General features: G+C 25.6%; 1 long non-coding RNA gene across 1 annotated transcript in view; it reads left to right on the top strand.

The window, feature by feature from the left end:
* Positions 1 to 9979: 9979 nt before the first annotated feature.
* The window catches only part of LOC124418561, a 23903-nt gene continuing 23412 nt past the window's right edge, over positions 9980 to 10470 (top strand). The window contains exon 1 of the long non-coding RNA XR_006940073.1: positions 9980 to 10043. This is a non-coding gene — a long non-coding RNA (uncharacterized LOC124418561). The remainder of the gene's footprint in view (positions 10044 to 10470) is intronic.

The following is a 10470-nucleotide window of genomic DNA, read 5'->3' as shown; positions in this document are numbered from 1 at the left end:
AATACAAACAGCAACTCAAGAAGAAGTGGGTTTTAATTCCAAATTTCCAGGAAATTTATAAAATTTCCTGTCAAGAAAAATATTGTTATTTCATTTTCATCTGCTGTTATTCTTCCTGTTGTAGTCTTATTATTTTCCGGGAAACAAACTGAAAGCTGAGAAAAAAACTGAAAATTACAACTGCATTTTAATTGCAAAATAAAAGACTGTTGACGGAGTGAATGAGTGAAAAAGTTGTTGTTGAAAGTAGGAAAGAATGAACTTATTTTTGTACAATGGAGCGTATGAATGTTGTAAAATTCATATGTTTTATGTGAAGTATACGCACGTAGTTACAAGCATATTTTCATATAAAAGTTGACATCATCATGTTGTGATGTTGCTTTAGCTATTTATTATTTCACTTAAAAAACTTGTAAACTATACGAGAGTATTTTATAATACTAGGAGCTATACTATGATTTAATGAGCTTGAAATTAATTAGATAGAATTAGTTTAATATCAGGCAAGTAGTGATATATTAATAGAACAAATAATTATAGAATATCGCAAAATTGGTTTAGTTTCACTATGTCTAGGATGACCCTCGTATTTTAATCTAGTTGTTAAATATTTTAAGTTGATTCCAAATATATATTTTTTCATTTCATAAGACCATGAGTATCTTAATAATTAAATAACTTAGCTAAAGAAAAAGCTTCGTATTAAAATGTATCATCGAATTTCATATACATATTTAAACAAACATATCCCAGTCTTTTTCCCAAGAGTTAAGGTATCAATTTTATATGAAATGTGCCCAAGTAATACAAGAAAGATGTCAATTAGTGGCCTAAATCTAATGTTAAAACCGAGTGGTTTCGCCTCTACTCGATTGTTCACGCGTAGAAAACTACCACTATTAATAATTTAAAGCAAAATTCTTTTCCTTCGAAACTGCAGGGTTTTATCCATATATGTATGTGTTTCTATGTTATACCTTATACTAGAAATCCTTTGCCAAACACGTTGCAAAGGATTCCAGCAGCTAATTATTAACAAGGATTAAATATGTTACGTGTGTTTTTAAATATTGCCAAAAAAACTCTCGCTCTCTCCATGTGCTTCTACAATACACTTACCTTTACAGCATCAAACTACAGTAAAAGGAGATTTTTACAGTTGTTGCTACTGCCTCTACCTTTGCTAATACTAAGTACAATGTTATTTTTGTTTGTGCCACTCTTGTTAGTTTGTTTTTTCCAGCTCCTGTGTTGTTTGTAATTGTTTTTGTTTTTGTTTGTTTCTTTTATATGTACTTTGTACTCCAACGCTTAAAAGCTTTTTGTTTAGCTTTAGTGTAAGTAACAGTGGAAGGAAAAGTATAATACAATTTGTATAGACTGTAGACTAGACTATAGACTAGACTATAGACTAGACTATAGACTAGACTATAGACTAGACTATAGACTAGACTATAGACTAGACTATAGACTAGACTATAGACTAGACTATAGACTAGACTATAGACTAGACTATAGACTAGACTATAGACTAGACTATAGACTAGACTATAGACTAGACTATAGACTAGACTATAGACTAGACTATATACTAGACTATAGACTAGACTATAGACTAGACTTAACTATTAACTAGACTATATACTGGACTAATCATATCGGTTACTGATATCGTACTGTAAAAAAATATTTTTTTTTTGTAAAGAGTTAATCATAATTTTGCTTTTCACTGTTGTTATATGCATTTAAATGTATGACTTTGTTTATATTTATTTTTTCTTACACTAACATGAATACATGAGTGTGTGTGTGTTCAAGTTTTCATTTTACTCCCATATCCTTGAGAACAAACAAACATTCATACATGTGTGTGTAAGTAAGTCTGTTATTTTCCGTTTCCCATTTATACATTTTGTTTGTTTAACGTGTAAATTCTGTGGTATGATGATGATCATTGTGAACAACATTATCTTTATGATTTGCCTCGTTATAACGTTGCCTAGTGGTAAATGGGTGGTAGTGGTGATAATGCTGTTGATGTAGTTTACATTTTTTTGCTCGTAACTGAATTGTTGCACTGCTCTTTATCCTGCTACTAAGTATATTTTTGTTTGCTTTTTAAGCTTTGTTTTTCTTTTATTATTATTATTTTTTTTGCTTTCTTTAGTTTATTTAATTCCATATGCTTTTGCTTTCTTTTCTTTGGCTCTTTTGTTATATATATGCGTGTAGTTTTTCCTACACTTAATCTCTTTTAATTAAAATGAATAGAAATAATGTAACAATATTATATTGCTGGAGCAAGAGTCTGAGCTGAAGCATGAATGCAGCAGCAACAAATGAATTAAAAAAGAATACTCAATGTAAAATGCACAAATAAACGTGAAAATTTTGAAAAAAAATGCGTTTAAATAATGTTAAAGGAAGGAAATATTTAAAGAGTGTTAAAAACTTAAATGATAAAAAAAGGTTTTACAAAAATCCTAAATAAATTTATATTAAAGATTTGGAAAATTTTTAATTTATTTTTAAGGCATTTGTTTAATATTCACATCATAGCTGTATAATTATTTTCAGTTTTATTGTTGTTTTTTTTATTACCACTTCTCGCCAAACACATTAATATTTAATAAATTTTAATCCTTTTCTGTTGCTTTGTTTACTAATGTTGAACAAAATATGTTTGGTTAAAAATTATGAGGGTCAAGAGGGTCTAAATAACCGAACAACCAGTAGCCAGCCGCATTATATTAATACAAATACTTAACCTCCACATTATTAAACAACATATTTAAGGACCAGTGCTATGTTGTTTTGCCAACGTTTGTTCTCTCCCACCCTTCTCCTCTTTCTAAACATTTCCCCACAATTAGTGTGAATTTGTTTTTTTTTTTGTTTGTCTGTATTTTTCCGGCATTTAGCATATAAAAGTTAATAATGATGTTCATAATGTTTGCTGATGATGCTGACAATGATTATAAATTCAATACGTTAAAAATGGGTACAGAACAAATTACGCATTGTCCATTGTATTTATGATGCCCTGGGGTAACATCTTTTATTTTGTCAGTTAGTTTGCATTGGGGTTGGGTTGTGGTGTTGTAGGGAAAAAATTTCGTGTTTTATATTTTTGCTCTTTTTTTTTTTTTTTGCATACTAAATTATTGTGTGTTGTACAAGAAATATAACATGAAACTGAGCAACAAACAAAAAAAATTGTGTGATAAACGTTTGTAATTAGTATGCAGGCTCCAAAATTATTGAGTTGTTGAAATAGGCAGAAAAAATCGCGCTGGCATTAGAAAGGAAACATGCAAAACATTGACATGTTTATTAGAATTTGGCGTAATAAAAATGAAGCAAATTTATAATGGACAATAATTTAGAAAGGCAACATAAAATAGAAGCTTTAGATGATACTTTGTATTAGTTAAAGAAGGACGATTTATATTTGTATTAATTTGAATTTAGTTTTTTAAAATTTAAAATTTATTTAAACTATTTCTAAAGGAGAGTCACTAAAGATAATTTTATGATAATTTTATGATAGACTGATTGAGTGGTCAGTGGCTAAGCAACGAGATTATTCTTGCTATAAGATCCTTTCAAATATTTATTGGAAAATTTAAGAAACTACTTACGATCAGGAAAATGATCTGTTAAACATTGGGTCTGAACGCCAACGTAAAGCGAGATATTCCCCACAAACTTTTAAAATGTAAAAGAGCATACATTAGACCCAATGGTGACCTAGGTTTTGGACTTCTTTGGATTTAATTAAAAAAACAAAATTTTCTATAAATTTTTATTAAACTATTAACTACTTCTAGACAATTGCTAGTCATTTTCCAAAGTTTTCAATTTTTATTTGCGTTTGTTTTCCTCAATTACTCTCTTAACGTCATAAATATGTTTTTCCAGACAAATTGTTATTTTAATTGATTTATTCATAGATAACCATTACAATGGTCATAAATGCATAAAAACACAAGCAGAATTTATGTTTTCCAAAACGTACTAATTCAAATAAAATCACATACGTTTGACATTGTGGTCGAGACATTTAACAGGCAATGGCTCCATAGCAAATGACTTTTAAAAATCTATGGTTGAAAAATATTTTCCTTTAAAAAGATCCAAAAAAAGAAAAAATACTATTTAACAAAGAAACAAACACAATACTTTCTATACTAATAGTTAAGAAAATAGCAACAACAACAATACAATTCTCATTTACTTCTCTTCACACCGAAAAAAATCAATAGTCTTTAGTTTTCAATACTCAGCATCCGTTTCCCGTTTCCTTAAATGACAAATGATATTTTTTTCCTATATCTAACAGTTTACAGTTTGTTAAAATTTAAATGTTTTTTTCTAAAATCCAAAACTTTACAATTTTTATAAAAAAACACGAACAACAGCAATAGTCTTTCTATGCCTCTAAGTGACGAAAATGTCGAAAAGTTCTATTTGATTTATGGTTTAAAGTGCATTAAATAAATTTTATTTCATCACATTACAACCAACGAGTTTTGTGCGAAAACTTTTTCCAAACAGAGAAAGTGAGAAAAGTGTGAGTGTTTTATGTTTTTATTTTGTTTTTTTTTTTATAAAATTTACAATGCTCATTGTAAATACTAAGTACAAGTGTTGAAATGTTTTTGAAAAAAATTTTAACAGTTGAGAAAAAAATAGTTATTTAAAAAATTTTGAGAATTTTATCATTTGCTTAGGTATTGGTTCCACATAAGCTATAGTAAGGCTATTGTTTAAAATAATTGTGTTAAAGAAAATTTCAATTCCAATATTGTGGCTCTTTTTATTTCCACAACTGTTATGTTGCTAAACTCTACAGCATAGTGTTGAATTTAGTAGCAATCAAATGAAATGTATACGCAAAACTTGGCATTGAACTTAAAAATGTCAGACGTAAAATAGGAAGAAAAAAAGTTTAATAAATGACATTCAGACGATTTTGGAAACATGCTCTTAGGATTTGCTTATTTAAACGAATTAACAGTTGACTTTTATTTAAGAAAATACTTAAATTAAATTTTGATTTCTGTCTTTAAATATGTTTAAATATTAGGTTTTAATTTCATAACCTCGAAATTGGAAATATATCATTGTAAAAGAAATTTTCATATAAAAATATTTGTCTTAATGTTTTTCGTATAAAAAAATTTTCTATGGATAATTATTTTTTAGAAATTTTATTCTAAGGTAGAATCAGTAGGGAGAGTTGTCAGTTTTCTGCCCTTGTTAAGTCAAACAAAAAAGAACTAAAAAAGAACAATTTAAAATCTTGAAATTAAAAATCACGAAAAATATCATGAAATGATTTTTGAACCGCACTCGCAAACGGCGAGTTTTTTTATTGTTTTCGAAATATTTTTTTATTAAAATTTTTCAATTTTATTTTCTTTACCAAAAAATTTTCAATATTTTTTTTATTTTTTTTTTATAATTTTTAAATTCCTTTTTTGTGAAAATTCAAGGCATGTAAAATTGAGAACGTACTTTTCTACTGATTCTACATTATTATTGTTTTATTATGATTCTTAATGCTGTTCTAAAGAAATTGTTTTAAATCATTTTCTTGTCTTATTTGATATTCTATTAAAAATTATTTGTCCCAAATGATTTCCTATATAAATTTTCTTTTCTCAATTGGTTTTCTATAAATGTTTTGTTTCAAATTATTTTCTATAGAAATTTTGGTCCGAAATCAGGTTCTACAGAGTATTTTTCTACTAAATTAAGTTTTATTAACAATTTTTTTTTCTAAATAATTTTCTATTGAAAATTGTTTGACTAAAATTATTTCATATTAAAAATTGTTTGTCTCAAATGATTTTCTAAATATAATTACTTGTCCCAAATGATTTGTTATTGAAAATTGTTTATCACAACTGATTTTCTATTGAAAATTGTTTGTCCTAACTTATTTTCCATTAAAAAATTGTTTGTTTCAAATGATTTTTGTAAAAAGTTTTTTGTAGCAAATGATTTTTTTCAGAAAATTATCTAAAATGATTTTTCATAAATTTTTTAGGTCCCATATTATTTTATATTAAATTTTGTATATCCCAAATCATTTGCTATAGAAATAGTTTTATGCAAAATATTTTTCTATAGAAAGTTTTTTGTCTCAAATGATTTCTTAAAGAATTTTTTTGGTCCTAAATGAGTTTTTCCAGATTTTATCCCAAATGATTTTTTATAAACAATTATCTGTATTTTTCTGATTTTTTATAAACAATCGTTTGTCTCAACTGATTTACTGCAGACATGTTTTTATCCCAAATGATTTTATATAGACTTTTTTTGTCAAAATCTATTTTTAGAGAAAAGTAAAATTTTTTTTGTTTGAAATTATGATTTATAAAGAAAAATGATTTTCCATAAAAATTTTATTCTAACAAATTTCATTCTTAATTTTCCTCACAAATCCAGCCTTCCATCATCATTTAGTTAAAACTCGTGCTTTCTTTTTTTTTTTCATATAATCCAAAAAATTCTAGGAAAAACTAGTTACAACAATTCTTTATTCATTAGTTGGACAACAACATGTATGAAAATAAAATAAATCAGCAAAAAAATAAATGTTAGAATAAAACTTTATGCCAATTAAGCCCACATACATGACTTGCACAACATGTAACTCATTAATGAACCCCATAGTTTATATAGAAACATGTAGAAATTAATTAATGAAATTTATATGGAAACATTTGCAAAAAAAAAAAAAAATTATTTATTTAGCAATTTGGATAGAAAGATTGTAGGGGAGGGGGCATAACAACACAGTTGTAAAGAATTAAAAGAAAAGATTTTAATGTCACTTTATGACCACGACGAGTATGAAGAAAATAATGACCTCATAAGAATACTTTTACTTGACAATTTATTGACAACATAAAGTTAGCGACAGGGGTGTTGGTTTGCTTTTATGGAAATGTTTCTGTTGATTCTCAAATTATAAGAAAAAGTCGAAGAAATTTATTTTTATTTTAAATTTTTTCTTAAACTATAACTTTTGTTTAAATATTTCGATTACTTTACCTTCAAACAAATTTACTTAATTTTAGTCTTTAACATAATTTATCTTATCATCAGCATCCTACTATTAAATCTTAACAAATAAGTTTTAGTTTATTTGTTGGTAAATTTATTCTAGTCTTTGTTCAAAAACTGATAATGATGACAGCAAATTGGCCTTTGTCTGAGTATTTACAATAAGTACATACTTATTGGTCTGTCTCGAGATCCACACAGCCATTTGTCCTGGTGTTTGCTGTGTGAAATGTTTTGTTGCCATTGTTGATCTCTCACAGGCCGAGACAAATAATTTACTATATATTTCCTCAGTTCATATGGGTGAGAATGAGGGTGTATGTCTGTGTGTGTGTTTGAAAAGAATGTGCGTATGTGGTTTTTGTGTTCTTATTCATGTAACAATTGTTTAACAAAGAATGAATAAATATTTGGTTTAAGACCTTTTTCCCTTACTATTTTTGAACCCATAATAAAGAAACTCGACACAAAAATATGAGGGTATTTTGGTTGTTTTCCTTGCTATGTAGTTTTTTTTTTGGTTTAAGTTCAATCAGATAAAATTGATATATTATGGCAATTTACTAGTAGTATGAGTCTTTTGCGTTGATTGTGTCAGGTGAAAAATATTTCCGATACATTGTATGGCTACATGTATAAAGTGCACAGTAATGAAATTGTTGTTTTTGTATTAACAAGATAATATAAATGTTTAGAATTTGTCATAAATAAGAATGAAATAAAAGTGATATCATACTTATATGAGAAATTTTTGATTCACTACTTGTTTAAAGAGGAAGTAGCTTTGTACTAAAAGTTTGTTTATAGAAAAATTTTGCACAAAATTGTTTTCTATATCAAAAATTTTGTTCTAGAAGTAATTCTATATTAAAATCATTGTTCCAAATTTGTTCTATAGCAAAAAACATTGCTCAGTCCTAAAATATTGTTTTAGAAATTTGTCTTCTAAAACTGGAAAGTTTTTTTTTGTTTTATAAAAATGCTTTGAACTAATAGTTTTTCTTTTTTACAAGTTTTGTCGTAAATATTTTTCTATTAAAAAGGTGTTTCTATAGAAAATTGTTTGGTTTTTTAGAAAAATGTTTTATTTTTAGAAAAATTTCTAGAAAATGTTTGTCTTAAATGTTTATCTATCGAAAAATTTTATTTTAAATTGTTTTCTTTAGAAAACTCATTGTCCGGTTTGTTCGCATTAGAAATTACATTGCTTCACACGTTTGTCTTAAATCAATTGTACCAAATGTTTAGTAAAAAATTGGAATGAATGTTTTTTTTTTCTTTTATTTATTCCAAATGACAATTTTTACGAACAACAACTATTCGAGATGTATTTCTCTGAAAACATTATAGTTTTAAATATTTTCTTTTTAAAATTATTTGTCCCAAAGGGTTTTTAAAGCATATTTTCAATACATTTTTTATTTATTTAAATAATTCTAATTTTATTTAAAAAATATTTTTCTTTAGCCTTAAAGTAGGCTTTTACTTCTTTAGTTTATCTCTTTTCTCTGTCTCAGTTCTTTTTTTTGTATGTTGAGCTTTTTCCTTTAACATTTACACACTCACATGAGTAAATAAGTACAAACGTTTGTATACATAATATTTATGTTAACACATTATGTGTTTTTTTTGCTTTTTTTCTTGTTGTTTTTGATGTTTTAGTTACTTTTTGTACATAATATTTATTTAAGGAAAAAAATATATAGAAATGAAAATACAAACATCAGGATAAAGTAAACTGTAAAGAAAAGCTTAGCAATGAGGAAAAAATATATAACAACAACAACAGCAGCAAAGAGGAAAAATTCTTAATCCAATAACAACATTTGTTTGTTTTTGTTTAAATGTATGAAAGTATGTCTTCTCTGTATTATATAAATAAATATATGTATGTATGTGTAAATACAAATATAAACAAAGACATAACACTCATATACTAATACAAATAAACAAGAAGAAAAAAAAGGTACAAATACTTAAAAAATATTAAATCTGTTTTTGCTTTAATAAAGAAAAATAAAATAAAAATATACAATTTTTACTTTACGTTTTTGCAGATAAACTAAGAAAATTATTATAACTTTGTGTAAACGTTTGAAGAATTGTTCTTAGTCGAGAGTAAATATTTTTAAAGTAATGCAGGAAACAAAAACAAAAAAATAAATAAAGAAGAGAAGGAATTTTTTTTTTTAGTTTTATTTTTCTTTTGTGCTCTTTAGGATTTATTAAACATATAACGTGTGTGTTTTTGTATGTGGTTTATTTAATATTTTTATATTATTATTTACTTAAGGTGTAAAACATCTAGTAAGTACTTAAGCTGATTAGAAATATTGTTTAAGTGCAGTATTCTTCTTTTCTTTTATTTCTATAAGAGAAAAGTATATTTTTGGGGAAAATGTAATAAATCTTTTACTTAGCAAACAAAATAGAAGTAAAATAAACAAAAAGAAAATAAATTATCTTTATTTAATGTTTAAATTTGTTATATTAGCTTAAGAAAATTTCTAAAAAAAAAAACAAACAATAATTTGTTTAAATTGGCAAATTTATCATATTTGTTACATTTGTTTTTTTTTTCAATGCTTAGAAATTGAAAGCAGAAATTAACAATCTTAAATCTAAAAATAATATTTTTTTGTTATTTATTTAATTATTAAAATAATTGGTTTACTTAAGATATTTTATAAGAAACTTTAAATATCCTTACTTTAACTTAGTAATCGATTTAATAAAATTTCCTTTAATTTGTGCTCTGCTACATAATGTTACAAAATAATTTGCTTCTTGTTTAAATATTTCCTTATATTCTCTCCTTCTTCTTATTTTTTAAAAGCCTTAAATAATCATTATCTTTTCCTGTTTTTCTCTCCCGTTTCAGTAAATATTTTTATTTCTTCCTTTCAAGCTTAATTGAAACATTTAACAAGTTGATTGCAAGGATGCGTATATAGTCAAAAAAGGTAAGAAAATCATTATTGATATTTATACTGTCATTTACTTAATGTAAGTTAAACGATTAAAAGTTAAATTTTTTAAACATTTTGAGATAAATTTATATCAATAGGATTAAATTAAACTTTAAATGGTTTAAAGGTTATAGTTAAAATGGCCCTATCAATTAAGAACTAAATTATAAAAAAAAAACAAGTAAGAGTTCTATATTCGGCTGTGCCGAATCTTATATACCCTTTACCATGATGTGTTTAAAGCCTTTTGTACCTTTTGAAGAACGAAAAAGTACCAAAAAGTCCCCTTTTACTGGTTCTCACTTAATCCGGAATATACGAACTTAATAACATGTTTCTAGGTTCAATATTATAGAAATTTCAAAAAGTACCTTTTGAAGAATGAAAAAGTACCAAAAAGTACCCTTTCATGGGTCCTCAC

This window comes from Lucilia cuprina, chromosome 2, assembly GCF_022045245.1.
Source record: "Lucilia cuprina isolate Lc7/37 chromosome 2, ASM2204524v1, whole genome shotgun sequence".
Taxonomy (NCBI): Eukaryota; Metazoa; Arthropoda; class Insecta; order Diptera; family Calliphoridae; genus Lucilia; species Lucilia cuprina.
Note: the sequence above shows the minus strand (reverse complement) of the source record. Positions and strands in the feature narration are given on the sequence as shown.